Here is a 14,612-nt window from a genome sequence, read left to right on the forward strand (position 1 = left end):
GTGAACGCTCACATCTACATCCAACACCAGCTTGAGCTGAGCCCTCCAGATTGAAAGGGACCTCCCATCTCTACCGGGGTCAAAGGAGAATGTACAGAATAATGAGAAACAGAGCGGGCAGCGCCAGAGAGCTGACTACATGTTTCTTCATATAAAACATATAGACCCTAATTCCCTTCAGACCCCTCTCTCCCTGCAGATGAAATATAAATACCTTTATTTTTAATAAGCAAGGGAGAAAAGGACCCTTTGGGTAATGTTGTCTTCGAAGCACCAAATATCAAGCCACGCCCAGAATCAAAGACTCGAAAATTAACCAATTACAGCCCTAACCATTCCTAGTGTGGCCAAAGAATATCCGATAACATGGAGGACATATTTATACATCAATGTTAAAGGGAAAAAAGCAGAATTCAGAATTGTATACTGTGATTTTTATATTTTTTTTTTCACGTGCAATGATTCTATACGTGCAAAGGAAAAAAGAGAAATAATTTCAAATAAGGGTGGTTGTAGCTGAGTGATGGATTTCAGGTGATTTCTGTACCTTTATGTATTTTTCCGAATCTACTAAAATAAAGTTCGCATTGCTTTTTTAATCAGAGAAAAATGTTACATTTTATCCTAGCCCTTTATTCATAATACACATACTTTATACGCATATGAATGTCTGATTGCTTTTTTCATACGAACAATGTTCGTCCATTAGGTAAAATTTTATAACCAAACTCAAAGGTCATTACGAATGTGTCTTGGAACCCGTAGAAGTTCAAGACACACACTTGTAAACAAAAAGTAAAGGAAATAGATGGGCCGTTATCGCTTGAGGAAGGAGAGTTTTTGGTAACTGTTACTGATTCTGTTTCCATTTGCCAACTGGAAATATATCCTCTTCGTTATGCCCTCCCTCGCTTTCTGTGGGTGTATAAAATGACAGCTTATGTGGAAACCAGATCGAGGTCGAATTTCCAATATTCTGCGTGGCTGGAGGTCAGAATTACCTTCGCAAAGAGCCCTGAGGCCCAGAATGAAGTTCTATTTATTCAGCATTCTACCTCCCAACCTCAGCTGAGAGAGAGAGAGAGAGAGAGAGAGAGAGAGAGATGGAGAGACGGGGAGAGACAGACAGACAGACAGACAGACAGAAGGGCGAAAATGTTCCCAAGCTCAGGGTTCAGCCTGTGTTTGCGAATGACCGAGAAAAGGAAATACATATGCCAGCACAACCAGACGAGAGTATGGGTTAGAAGTTCCTAGCACTTGTAAAGGCAAATATTTGATTAGTTTAATTCAGCTTGAATAATTCCATTTTCACGACATTAGAGAGAAAAGAAAACTGAACACTGGCCAAGGTTGAAGAAACCCTTGCCATGCTCCGTGGGCTCCCTATATTTTGTTTAATTTAATGGGCACCTGCAGAGTGCCCTGTATGGCACTGGGGACATAGGCTGCGTGACAAGTAACTGTGGCCCTAGACCCTGGGGAGGATGCGGTGATTTTTTTGGTCACTTGTTTTAATACATGTTTCCGTTTTAATACATGTTATGGAAGCATAATTCCCCTTCCAGAAGTGCCTGGTAACTAACATCGGTTTAATTGTATATAACGCTTATTTTGGCTTCAACAAAAAGGTATCTGGACCGTGGGTTCCTCTAAGGATTGAGAAGTCAGGCCCTGCCTGATGCAGATGGCAGGGCCCAGCCTTTCCCATCATCATCCACTTCTCTCTCTCTCTCCCGCTTTTATCTGATTGGTGATTCACATCTCTGAAAGACGGATGGAAACAGAAATGTGGCATGAGACACAGGACGTTCTCAAACCTTGCAACTCGAGATCAGATGGCACCCTGGCACTCTGCACCTGCTCCCGGCGTCTGCCCGCGGTTCTCTCTGCCTCCTCCGCCATCGACTCGCCCCCGCCCCTCCTCCAGCACGGCACCAAAGGGCTCGGTCCAAAATTCAATCTGATCACGGTATTCCCCTGACGACCCCTCCCCAGTGGCTCCACGTCGCCAGCCAAGAACAGTCAGAGCCGCTCAGTGTGTCCACCGGGCCCCGCTGGCCACTGCTCCCGGCTGCTCCCCTCCTGCTGTGGCCAGCGGTGCGTCCCCGTCCAAGTCCAAGCCTGGCCCGCGCACTCCCGCCACCCTCGCGGCGCCCCGCTGCCAGGCGCGCGGCTCCCACTCATCCGCCAGGCGTCAGCACGGGCGCCCCACTTGCCGTGAAACGTGTTTCTTAGAAAAATCCAGTTTCTGATTAAGAAATACATCTGAATCAGTATCTTCTTTGGAGGAGACGGGAAGCGTGGCCTTGACCTTGGAGACAGTTACGTCCAGCCTTAGGGAACGTGTGTCTCTGCCTTGCCTTTCACCCAGTCACCATGACTCCTGGCGAAGTGGGCTCTGTGCGCGGGGTCGGAAATCAGGTTGATTTCACTGCTAAGGCCCCCAGGGAAATAGACGATTCGTGGAACCAGTCAGAGCTGGCAAGGTCCCAGGGGAAAATGTGCAGAGAAACAAAAAATACAATTTGGTGTTTTCCGCCCCTATAAAATGCACTTTCACAGAGGTGTGTTCCACTTTTGTCACTATCCCCCAAAAACGTTGGGGGAACGGGTGGCCACTCTCAGAAAGCCATCAGATAATGACTGCCAGGGCAAGTTCAAGAGGAAAAGTAGTTCCCAGGGCAGCGAAACCTATGCAGCTACACGAATATATCTGGAGACAAAATGCGTTCCTTGCCCAGGACATGGGTCAGTCAGCCTTGGAAGCCGCCCACCACCCGTGGCCGTGGCCTGCTTTAGCCTCAGTCTGCACGTGGCCATTTTTATTATGTGTCTTCTCCCCCTTCTCTTCTAAGAATTCTTGTCATTTGTTACTTGTTGTTGCCTTTATGGCCTCCCTCTAACCCACAGTGATTTCATCTTGAGATCCTTGATTAAATTACATCAGCCAAGACCCTTTTTCCAAAGAAGGTCACGCTCACAGGTTCCAGGTGACGACACACATTTTGGGAGCCACCATTCAACCCATTAGTGAGAGTACACATCGCTCTGACTGAAAACTTATCATTTACATGCCCGGTTCTGATTCCTGGCTGACCATATTTACTTTTTCCCGATTGTGATTTTACTCCTCAAGCAGTATGAACTCTCTGGAGTTGAAACTCCAGCCGTTCTTCAGTTATATTTCTTGTGGAAAATCAGTGGATTAGAATTCTGTTTCTACACCTGCGTCTTGTCAGTGAAGTATTTTGTGCCTGTAATCGAGAGAGACAGGCCCATCTCTTAATATGTTGACCCAATAGTCTTCCTGAGCCTGCTGACCTGGGGCCAAATTCAAGGCTGGTGAATTCCCTGTGGTCAGCCATCCGGGGAGGCTCCTGGAGAGAACACCACCAGCCATTTGGCAGATGACCCTCTCCTATGCCTGGCCAAACAAGGATGGAGAAGCAGAGAGGATCAAAGGCCCTCGGTGAGCCAGCGATCATTCCAGATCCTCCCACCCAGTTTCCGTGCTGACCAGTGGTTTGGCACTTTGAGCCCATTGAGACAGCAGAAGAAGAGCCGAGAAGAACCTTGAAGATCATCCTAAGCCCTAATAAATGTCTCAGAGTGAGTAATGCTCATCGTCCAGACACGAGTGTGACTCATGGCCAGGTGGCCCCTGCCGGAGAAGCGCGAACCCCCTGCACAGGAACGTGACATGTGGCCTCTCCTCCCTTAAAACACTATGCCACGTGTGTCACCGAAACGGAAATCAGACTCGTCCTTTCAAGCCCTTCTCCTGGCCACTGTCAAATAAGCCAAAAGAAATAAATCTACACAGAGACTTGTTCGCTCGTTTTGTGCTTCTAGCTTTGTTGTTGCTTTTGGTGTCTTTTTGTACAATCTTTAAAGGATCTGGCTTCTTGGAGAAGCTGGTCGTTTCCCAGGGATTGAAACTATTCTCTGTAATAGGAACGAGATTCGAAATTAAAATCTTGAGGGTCACAATGACACTACGTGTGTGTGTCCTCGGAAAGATATTTCAGCTGAGAGATAAAAAGCTTCCGGATACTTTTATCTACAAGCTTCTAGAAATTCTTGGATCAAGGCTCATTACCAGACCCATGACTCTGAAACAGCCGAGAAGGACCCCATGTGAAAGGCTTGCGATGAGGGCAGGCTTCTGGAACCAGACTTAGTGACCGAGAACGTAACGGTGCTCTAACTGAAGTCATCCTGGCTTATGCTTCCAAAGTCGACTTAACTTAAAACTGTGTTTTTCTTCGTGTGTGAAGTACATGGGTCTATACTGAGTGTTCTGCCTGGTTTCCCTCCATTGTCTGTAGCAAAAATCAGCCTAAATGTTGTGTCTGCCCAGGTCCTAATCAATTATGGCCAACCAAGTGGAAATTCAAGGGCAAGGAGATCCAGTGCCTTCCTGCCCAGTCTCCTCCCAGTCTCCTGTGTCACCAGGCATCAACGGCAGATGGTCAAAAGTAGCAGTGGATTCTGGAGGGGACATGACTCGCGAGTAGAAGGGTCCACAGAGAAGGCTGTGCATGTTTTGTGTTTCATTTCAGACCGTGGTTTCTCTATTAAGAAATGAAAAAATGAAATATTCTGGAAAACATAAGCAGTGGAATCATTAAGTGAATACTCTTAGGAATAGTGTTCTAGAGACACACCCCCCGCCCCATGGTTCTTCAAATAGAAAATAACAATATCATTTCAAGAAATAGCAATGAACTTAATAACTGAGCATCTCCTATAAAGGAGTAGAGAACGAGGAAAAAATGACATAGCTTGCAACTACAGTGTCTAACACACGCTAATTCTTACTTACCTAAAACCTTCATAAATCAACCTCAGTGTGAACACAGAAACATCAGTGGTTGAAATGACTATGGTTACTGAATATACTTCTCTCATATTGACCTTCCAAATGCTATCTAAGTTTCCTACAAGGATTCTGGACTATATCCTAAAAACCAACAACTATAGTATATATATTTGTTACATGGAAGGGTTTTTCATCTTCAGGTAAGGATCAGACAGGTGACAGCCTGAAGTGACAACTTTTTTAAACCCGTCTGCCTTTTTTTTTTTTTCCATCAAAGTATTCTTTTTCAAAGATGAAGTATGCTGTTTTTCATGACGGCTTTGTTGCCACCAACAGACATTCAAATGAGAACTCGAGGTGAATCAGGTAGGATTACCTACATGCTGTTTTGGAATTCAGCTCAGCTTCTAGGAGAACTGTCAACTATTTTCATATTCCATTTTCCAGAAAAATATAGTTCATGTTCGACAGAAGCCTATTAAACTCCAAAGCAGTCAGTCAACAAAGCGTTCCTTGTGTCCAGGTGAGACGCGGCCACACCAAGCCAACATCTTGAAGAAACACATTATCCACGTGTAAACACGAACAGTTCCAGGAAGGAGGTCTTTGCATTCCTGCCTCGTGCTTCAGTGAAACCAAGACACGGAGCACAGACTCCCAGACAAAAGTCAAGTCCGCTTTGACCCCTGCTTTCACCAAGTTCACGGACACTCCAGAAAAGCAGAGAGTTGCCTGGATGAAACCAAAGAATCTTCTGGCAACCCCTACACAAAATGAGTGTGTGAGAAATAGAATACACCTTAGGAATGCACCTGGAATACAGCAGTATTATACCCTCCAGGGAAAAGTCTGCCTGGGGGTCAGTGTGGGCTCTGAAACTTGAGGCTTTTCCAGCTTTTGTCATCATTATCCTCGCTAATGTAATAGCAGACACCAGTCTGCTCCCAGGTACGACCGTGTCCGTTCCTCTGAGCTCACAGAGCCATTCTCTTCCACACTTGCCTCCGGGAGGTTAGTGACCCTCCCCGCAGACCTCTCATCTGCCCACTGTACGATGCCTTCTCTTCGCAATTCAGTCACGCTGACCTTGCCGAGGACGAGGTAAAGGGGAACAGCTGATTAACTTTCCATTTATAAAACAATTATTTTACTACTGGCACCTTCGCTCTGCCATCACTGACATAAAATCTTTTTCAAAACAAAATGTTATAAATGAGAAATCGATTGGGTATTTTCAAGTTTGCTTTGAATTCAGCCATTAATAAGAGATGTCCTTTATTAAGAAAGGTCTGTCTGTAGAAGTCACTCTACCTCGGAACCCAGCTGTGCTGCTTCTGGACCAGACGTGGCCGCATCCAATCAAGGCACAGAAACTGTTTCTTATTCATCTTTAACTGAATTGACAGAGATGTACTGTTTTTCTACCTAAAAAGAGGAAAAAGAATGCTTTAGATCTGCACAAACTTACACCAAAAGCTCGTACAAGTTCAACAAAATTACACCAAAAGCTCGTACAAGTTCAACAAAGAACACAGTCTTCTGTTTTCGCCGCAGACTCTTCGCCCTGACCGTGACTCTTCTAGGTTCTCTTCCCCAGAAGCTGCCTCCTTTCTCCTCTTCCTGTCTTCACGCAAATGCTACCTTCTAGATAAGGCCTTTCCTAACCATCCTGTGGGCTAGTGTAAAGCCCCAGCCCTGCCACGTCCATCGGCATCCTCTACCCAACTTTCCTTCCTTGTGCTTCTACACTTGAAGTTCTTTACATTTTGTCTATTCCTTTATTTTGTTCATTAAATGTCTCCCTCTCCCCCGACCATGAAAACGGAGGCTCCATGAGCACAGGGAGATGTCCACTGCACCTAAACAGAAATCGGCGGAGAGCAGGCACTCAGTGAACGTCGTGATGTCAAATATTTAAAATGGAATGTCAAAATAAAATTGCCCACCATGAACAAGCACTCACCTTTCCCTCCATGAAGGCAGACAGTATGGTGAGGCCGCTGTCCAGGGGGGCCAAGGACAAACCAGGAGGAGAAAACTGTTCCTGCCTTCACGTAGCAGATACATATCCTGTGCCTTCCATTTCACCCCGGAGCCCTGACGTCAGCTACAGCCAGGACCCAAGAGAGACTGGAGAGAGAGGAGGGGCAATGTCCCCACTGGCTTCCTGCTGATCAGCTCGCTGTCGAGTTCCATCCACGGCTGCTGGGTGGTCACACGGGGCCCATGCGCACGGGCCCCACACCCACGGGGCCCCATGTTTGGTTTAATGCTCTGCTGTCTCTGTCTCGAAATTCTTAGTTGTACCCTTGCACTTGTGTTTCGTAAGTGAAGTTCAGTGGGACAATGGAGCACGCGCATGAGCCGAGGAGATGCATGAAATAAAGAGAAAAGCTTCGTATTTTAGTTCCTTGCACGGCACGCCTCCCCTACTTTTTCAACAAGCAGCCCCCTTTTCACTTTGCACGGGGACCCTAAAATTACGTCGTTGATCTTGATTATATCCATGTTATTTCTAGAGGGCAACACAATTTTTTAAGGTAGGAAAAATCCAGTCTGTCTTGGTCTATTCCCCCACCTTGAAAGAAATGTGGTCTTCTTTTCGGCTAACAACAACTGCCACAGAGCTTAGATTTGATTAAATCGGAAATTAAGGGGAGCAACTTGAAGCAATGAGTTGCTTTTGGAAGGAAAGAAAAAGGGAGACGACTCTATTATAAAAAATAATTACTGGAAATGTTAATAAAAGTAGCTCGGAAACTATTGTTGCTGCTTGGAACCTTTTCAAAAAGTTATTGATTGAAATCATATGAAAATATCTACTACAAGTGCACCATGAACTAAAAGAGAATTAGTTAGCCCACCTCTTCCCAAGCAAAGAGTAGGGATTAGTGGACATCAACCCAGACTCCTCAAATACGAGAGAGAATCGGCCACTGAATAATTATGTAGATTAATCAAAGGGAAAGTGCATCCTTAATTCTACAACTTTCTAATTTTGAGAAAACTTTATGGACGCACAGGTTAAAACGAAATAGAGAAATTTTAGGCAAATTACTGAAAAACAAAAGTTAGATGGGTCGTTTGATAAATTATCACATCCAAATTGGGTAACTTTTAAGAAATCAAATAGTTTCGTCTCATACACACCACTGAGTGATATTCTCCTCCTTGGCCGGCCCTCCCCTCTTTTCCTATCTCCATTATTCTGTAAAAGAGGATATGTGACCTGGGAAGTAAAATCAAACACTCCGAGGGGCCAGACAGACGTGAATATGTGAATCAGGCTGACTACAAGGTCACGGAAGAGATGGGACAGTGGGAACTGCGTGTGTCCCTTCTAAAGAGTTGTTTTAACAAAAAAAAAAGGGGGGGCCTGTCTGATCTGGGTTTTCTGAAAAGCAAAGGCCAAGTGCCAGTAATTTGTTAAGAGAAACGCCTACGAGAGAACGTGGAGACTAGGAGCTGAGCCGCGAGGCAGCCTGGCCCGAGCCCAGGGAGGAGGAAGGGAGGACGTTGGGGCAGATGTCTCCTGGACAGCAGCGCAGCTCTACAGAAAGCTCAGCAGGGCCACTGGGGAGGCCCGAAGCCACCGTCAGAGGCGTCCCACCTCTCCAAGTAACAGACCTGCATCGGCGTCTCACTCTGCCTCGTTAAGGGGAGCATGGCCTCGGCACCACCCAGTGATGGATTTCAGAGCACGACATTAGAGATCTGAGGCCATTCTCATGGCCACCATGGTGCCCAACCAAACACGCCCGAAGGCCGGCAGTTTGAGACTCTTCCTGGGCCCTCGTCAAAGTCATGTTCTTCATTCTTTTGATGTCTCTTCCTCGATGAACCACCTTTCGACATCGACATGTCACTTTGCTGGGATAAAATGAGAGCTGTGAGTCACTCCCCCGTTCAGAGACATTCAAAGGATTTTTCGTTAAAAAATGGGCCTTACCCTGCTGGAGACAAACACATTTTCAAAACGAGCTGTCCTGATAGATCTGTCGAAAGTCACTTCAGTTGCCTTCAGGCCAGAAAGTTTAGATCAGGTATTCACTGCTCCATTTCTCTCGGAGGTCAGCGTGCCCTGGGCTGAATGTGATTCCACGGTCAGATGAGTAACAAACAGCATTTTTCAAACTAATCAATTTTGTAGCCATCTTCGAAACATAAAGGAAGCTCCCATTGTCTCCTTTTTTATTCAGAAAAATTTTCCCTTTGGGAAACTTCCAGTGATCTCACTGCTCTTCCCAGATACCAGAAACAGCGTCCGTGTTATATTTTGAAAAGTCGGGAGGACAAAAACCTCAGCCCAGCCACACCCGGGGCTGTGAAACATCAGCAGCAGAGTTAGCACACAGCGGGACTGGGGGATAATGGCTGCTTTCCCCCAAGGTCGTCTCAAGTTACCAAAATCATTCTGTTGAAGGCTAAAAGGAAATCAAGAAGAAAGGTCCCTGTAAATACAGCACCGGGGAAGAGAACAATAAAAGGGCATTCTTTTAAAAACACAAATGAAATATGAAACACAAAGGAAGATTAACAGCTAAGCCTTCACGGGAAGAACCAGAAGGAGAAAGAAAACTTGACGTGTACACAGATGCCACCTGAGAAAGCCAAGGGCAGCAGGCTGCTGACGGGGAAACGACAATCTTCCCCTTCCAAAGAAAGGATCCAATAAAACCCTATGCTCCTAAAATGTGTGGGATGTTTCTGGAAAGAGAGCGGTGGAATACTACTTTGTCAAGAAGTAAATGCGGTGCATAGAAAAATAAAGAACAGGAGACTAATGAGTGAGCAACACTTTACTGATACTGTTAACCAAGTGGGTAGTTATACTATTCACTCTAAAAGCGAAGGCAGGACATAATCTGTGTGTTGCGTTTCCGGGTCGTTAGTCGGCTGCTAGGAAGTCCGAGGATGCTCAAATCCAACACGTCCCCCAACAAACACCCTGCCCTGACATTTTCTTCAAAACGTCAGCCTCGTGTACTCAGGCGCACTCACTGAAAATCTATCTGTTTGGACAACTTCTCTCCTTCACCCTTATGCAGCCCATCACCTAGAGCATCCGTTTTCATTTTCTCTTGAATCCGTCTCCTTCTCTTAATGCCAACCTCCATGCTGGTCCAAACGAAGGTCACTTTTGGCCTACTCTCCAGTGATAGCCGTCCAACTGGTCTCCTTGAGTCAACTCTTGGTCCTGACACCCATCATTCTCCAAGGAGCAGTCAGTGATCTTCTTAAGACTTGAATGGGACCAGGTTGTCCTACTGTAGGCTAAACCTCTCCAGTGGCTTCCAGCTCTGCTTTAATTACAAAGATCCGCATCCTCAAGGTGGTCCACAAGATCTGGAAGTATGTACCCCACTTCTCTCTCATGTATCCACCCCATCTCCTCAGCCCCTACATAGCAGCAATGCTGGCTCCTTTGGGTTCTTCAATAACTGTGTCTTTCTTGTCTCGGAGTTTTGGCAAAGACTACTTAGTCACTCTGCTTTTGCTCCCTCTCTTCAGCTCCTACCTCCTGCATCTCCTGAAGTTCAGAAGCCATTTCCTCGGATCCTTCCCTAACACACACTCACCTACCCTAACCCAGAATAACTTAGTCATGTTTTCACTTTTTGGAGCAGGGTTACCATTTTAGTGTATTCGTAAGGTGATCTCTGTCTTTGTGTCTAGAATGAGGGCAGGAACTAAGTCTGTTTTCTCAATTATTTCCCTTGTGGCTAGCCCAGCACCTGGAACATGGATAAATAACTGTGTTAATGGAGGGATGGATGGATGGATGGATGGATGGATGGATGGATGGATGGATGACTAAGTATAGGAATATTATAAATCCGTAAGCCAAATACATCTTTCCGCGGGCAGAAATAAATTTCAAGTGCAGATAGAGGCTAATGGGTAAGTACATCACATTTTCTACACGTCTATTGTTTCGAATAGATAATACCTTTACATGCTTCAAATATAAAAGATATCCACTGATACGATTTATTCCCACCCTGTATCCTTCCACTCCATTCCCACTGCCCTTATGAGGCACCCTACTTTTACTAGTATCTGATATCCTTTGTGTTTCTTTGTGTAGATACAAGCAAATACACGTTCTTATTTTTACTCGCTCTTACACAGAACAGAGCATGGTATGCCATCCACACTGGTGGGCGCCTCGTTGTTGCTGTTGTCATGGCTGCTGCTGTTGTAGTTTGGCTCTAGGAATCTCCAATCTCCCTCCGAATCAGTTCTCTGACCGCTCCTGACTCCTTCGTGCCGCTGCATGAGAGTCCATCGCGTGAATGCGCCATAGTTCATTAACCCTTTCCTTCCTGCCATTTCCAGTCTTGCGCCCTTTCAAGCAAGACTGCAGTGAGTGACATTGTGCCTGTGTCGTTTTGTACACGTCCGGGTATGACTGTAAGATCAATTCCTACAGAAGTGGGATAACTGGGTTGAAGTGTAACTACACTGGTAATTTTGGTAAATTGTCGTCCATCTGCATTTTAAAGTAAAGCCCCTTTTGGGAAATGTAAAATTTGGTGGGGCAAGGGAAGACTAAGTTAGGAGTTGGTGGGCTAAGTCTTAGAGCCAGACGTGCCTGGGTTTGAATCTTGGTTCTGTTGTTTATCAATCGTGTCAACACAGGTTAGAGAAGCTCTCTGAGCCTCGGTTTCCTGGCTTGAAACAACTCCCAAGCCCCATCTTCAGCTGAGGCTCTCCTCACTCTCGCATGCTCCACGTCTTTAAATTGCAAATGTACAAAATAAAACTCACAATCTGTCACTTAAAACCGGATTATATCCCTGGACTCTCCAGTCACCCAAGGATATCGAGACCTGAGAGTTTTCTCCTACCTTTACCCACATTTCCAATTCAGTCGCCAAATCCTGATCATTTTTCCTCCCAGATCTTTCTGGAATCTATTTCTTCCTTTATTCCATTTCCATTCGGTCCCAGTACAGGTGTTCGTAGGTCCCCAACTGGCCTTTTACCAAAAGGGGATCAGGCTAGCTCTGGTCTCGTGGCCTTCCAGGACAACCTCCCTAACCAGCCGTAAAGTGATCATTCTAGAATACAAACCAGGCCTCATTTGTCCCTTGATGAATGCCACTTGTTTGTCCTCCACCTTCTGTGGGGCAGGTGCCTAAATAAAGAGCATGGAAACCAGACAAACCACAGTCTTCTCCCAGCCCCACCTCCGGCCGCTCACCTGGCCTCTGGCCACAGCAAACCCGCCTTCCTCTGGGAATGTCTCTCCAGCAACCTTTTCTTTGCACAGGGAACTCTTCCTGTATGCCTTTCATTCATTTATGCATTCAGCAAATATTTTTGAGTGTCTAATATGTGACATTTATCCTTTAACTTAAAAAAAAAAAAAAGGGTGTCTGATATTGAACCCCTAGAAACCTCACCGACGTGACGGACCCCCTGAATTTTCATCTCCCGCCTCTGGTCATAGGTATCTTACCAGGTCAATGTCACTCAGCCTTTGCACTATTGAAAACTGGGGCCAGATAATTCTTGGCTGGGGGTGGGGAGCTGTCCTAAGTACTGTAGTATATGTAGCAGCATCCCCGGACGATTAGCCAAACGAACTGCACAAATTCTGCACTTCTATTTGTACTTGACTGTGGCCAAACTGTCTTTTCAGCTTCTGACAGCCTCAGCCACTCTTTGGCGGATGGACATCTGAGTTTACAGCAATCCTAAAAGTATGTGCTGAGACAGGAGTTTATCTTGGCAAAATATAAGACAAACAAATATAACAGTTTGGTAAAATATAAGACAAAGGAATAGAGAGAAAGAAAGGAGTAAGAGAGTCTCCCGTTTGCACTGACCATGAGCCAAATTGATTCTGAAGGACTCAGGATATTTTCATTGTACAATGGACTGTACTGACTTCACTACAGACACTGCTCTTGAAGAAGCATAAAAATCGACTATATCACATTTTCTCTCGCTTAGGAAAATTGCTCTTTAAAGAAACTGCAATGGATATCTTTATTGCTAAGTGTCAATTTGTGATGTGAATAATCACAACTTACTTTGTTTTATATGTTCAAATCTATTAAAAAAAATCTTTCAAGAGCATATCTCTGTATTTCATACATTTGAATTTAGGACTCAGCAGCCAAAGAATGCTTCACTTTTGTATTAAATAACTAATGCGATGTAATACAATTCCACAGAGACCAAAAACAGGAACAAAAACAAAAATGCACTCGATGGCTTGAGAGCACATTTGCAAAGCCTACAAAGTCCCCTTTTCCTGTTAGACCATACCCAAGACAAGGTCGCCATTCTATTCTGGTCTTGCATTCAGTAAACCAGTGTTCACGTGGTATTTGAACGCTAAGACAGGGTAAGGTTTAGAGAGTAATCTTTCATTTTAATCTTTCTTGATAATGAGGTTTGACACACATCCAGCTACCTTTGAAGGGTATGATATGAGCGTGTCCCTTAACTCCCTGATTTGCCAAGGGCCTACAGAGGAACAAGAGAGACAGCTCTGAAGTAGAGACACCCAACACAACGTTAACTCATAATGTGACCATGGAGGGGTTTAGGGTGTTTGTTTGTTTGTTTGTTTTTTCAATAAAAATATTCCCTCTTCCAAAATGAATCTTTAGACTGGATTAGAAAGGGACTTTCTTAGATATCCAAGCAAACAACTGGCCAATACTAGGTTGCCAGCCATTATGGTATAAGAAAATGTCCCTGACAAGCATAAATTGCTTTAGCTTCTTACACGTTTTCCAATTTATTTATTTTCTGGAGTAATATAGGAAAGAAAATTACATAGATGAAAGTCACATAGGAAAAAAGACTTTGCACACCAAAGGTATCTACTAAATGCTTAATGGATGGATGGATGGATGGATGGATGGATGGATGGATGGATGGATGGATGTATGGATGAATGAACATATATGAGTACGACATGGCACATTACAAATTTTTCTGTACCTAGGGTCCTCTCTAACTAGCCAAAACTTTGGTAAGAGCAACTAAACGGTGTCTTTTAATGTCTTTTTAAAAGTAATATAAATGAATTATCATACTTATTTTTTTAAAAAGACCAAAATGTAGCAAATAAGAAATGGAAGTTCCCAATGCCCTATCCCTTAGAATTTACCTCATTAACAGTTTTCTGCATATTCCTCCAGGCTTTTTCTCGTGCATATATAAAATATATGTACATACTTTTAACAAAATGAGATCATGCACTGCACACTATTCTGTAAATCACTTTTTAAATCTAACTCTCTATTATAGGAAGTTTTCATGTCAGAATATATAGTAAATATACCTCACTGCTTTAAATATTGAAAATTCCATAAGTCACTTCACCAATCCCCTCTAGCTGCAGCAGTTTAATTCTAAGGTAAAAATATAGGAGGTTTTTTTCTTTTCAATAGATACTGTGAAATTTGTCTCTAAAGTATTATACCATCATCAATAGCGAGCATTATTATTATTAATAATGCTTGTGATCTCACAGAGGAAATTCTGTTTCATTGTTCAGGGCCTCGTCTTCCTTTTGATTAATTTGCCTCTTTGTTCTTTCCGCCCTGGCCTTTTTCCTCTTGTTCTCCAGCAGCGAGATGGTCTTCGTGAATAACTCAAAGGTGGCCGTGTGACTACTACAGCCACAAACAGTGCGTTCACTTCCAGCCGCTCTGCACATTCCTGGGGAGCAGACAGGCTCCTTAGTCCTGCTGCTCCTGCAGGCAGAGGGACCTGAGTTCAAATCCTGCCTGGTCTCTTCTTCTTCATAGGAACTTTGAAA

General features: G+C 44.5%; 1 long non-coding RNA gene across 2 annotated transcripts; it reads right to left on the minus strand.

The window, feature by feature from the left end:
• Window positions 1-612: 612 nt before the first annotated feature.
• Window positions 613-8,196, minus strand: LOC120598667 (uncharacterized). Of its 2 annotated transcripts, none has more exons than XR_005651686.1 (2): window positions 5,206-8,196; window positions 613-4,577 (listed from the first exon to the last, which is right to left on the minus strand). It is a non-coding gene; the product is annotated as an uncharacterized LOC120598667 (long non-coding RNA). The 2 variants fall into 2 exon arrangements; XR_005651685.1 differs by having other exon boundaries at window positions 613-4,605.
• Window positions 8,197-14,612: the final 6,416 nt, after the last annotated feature.

The sequence above is a fragment of the Pteropus medius genome, unplaced genomic scaffold (assembly GCF_902729225.1).
Source record: "Pteropus medius unplaced genomic scaffold, Ma_sr-lr_union100, whole genome shotgun sequence".
Taxonomy (NCBI): Eukaryota; Metazoa; Chordata; class Mammalia; order Chiroptera; family Pteropodidae; genus Pteropus; species Pteropus medius.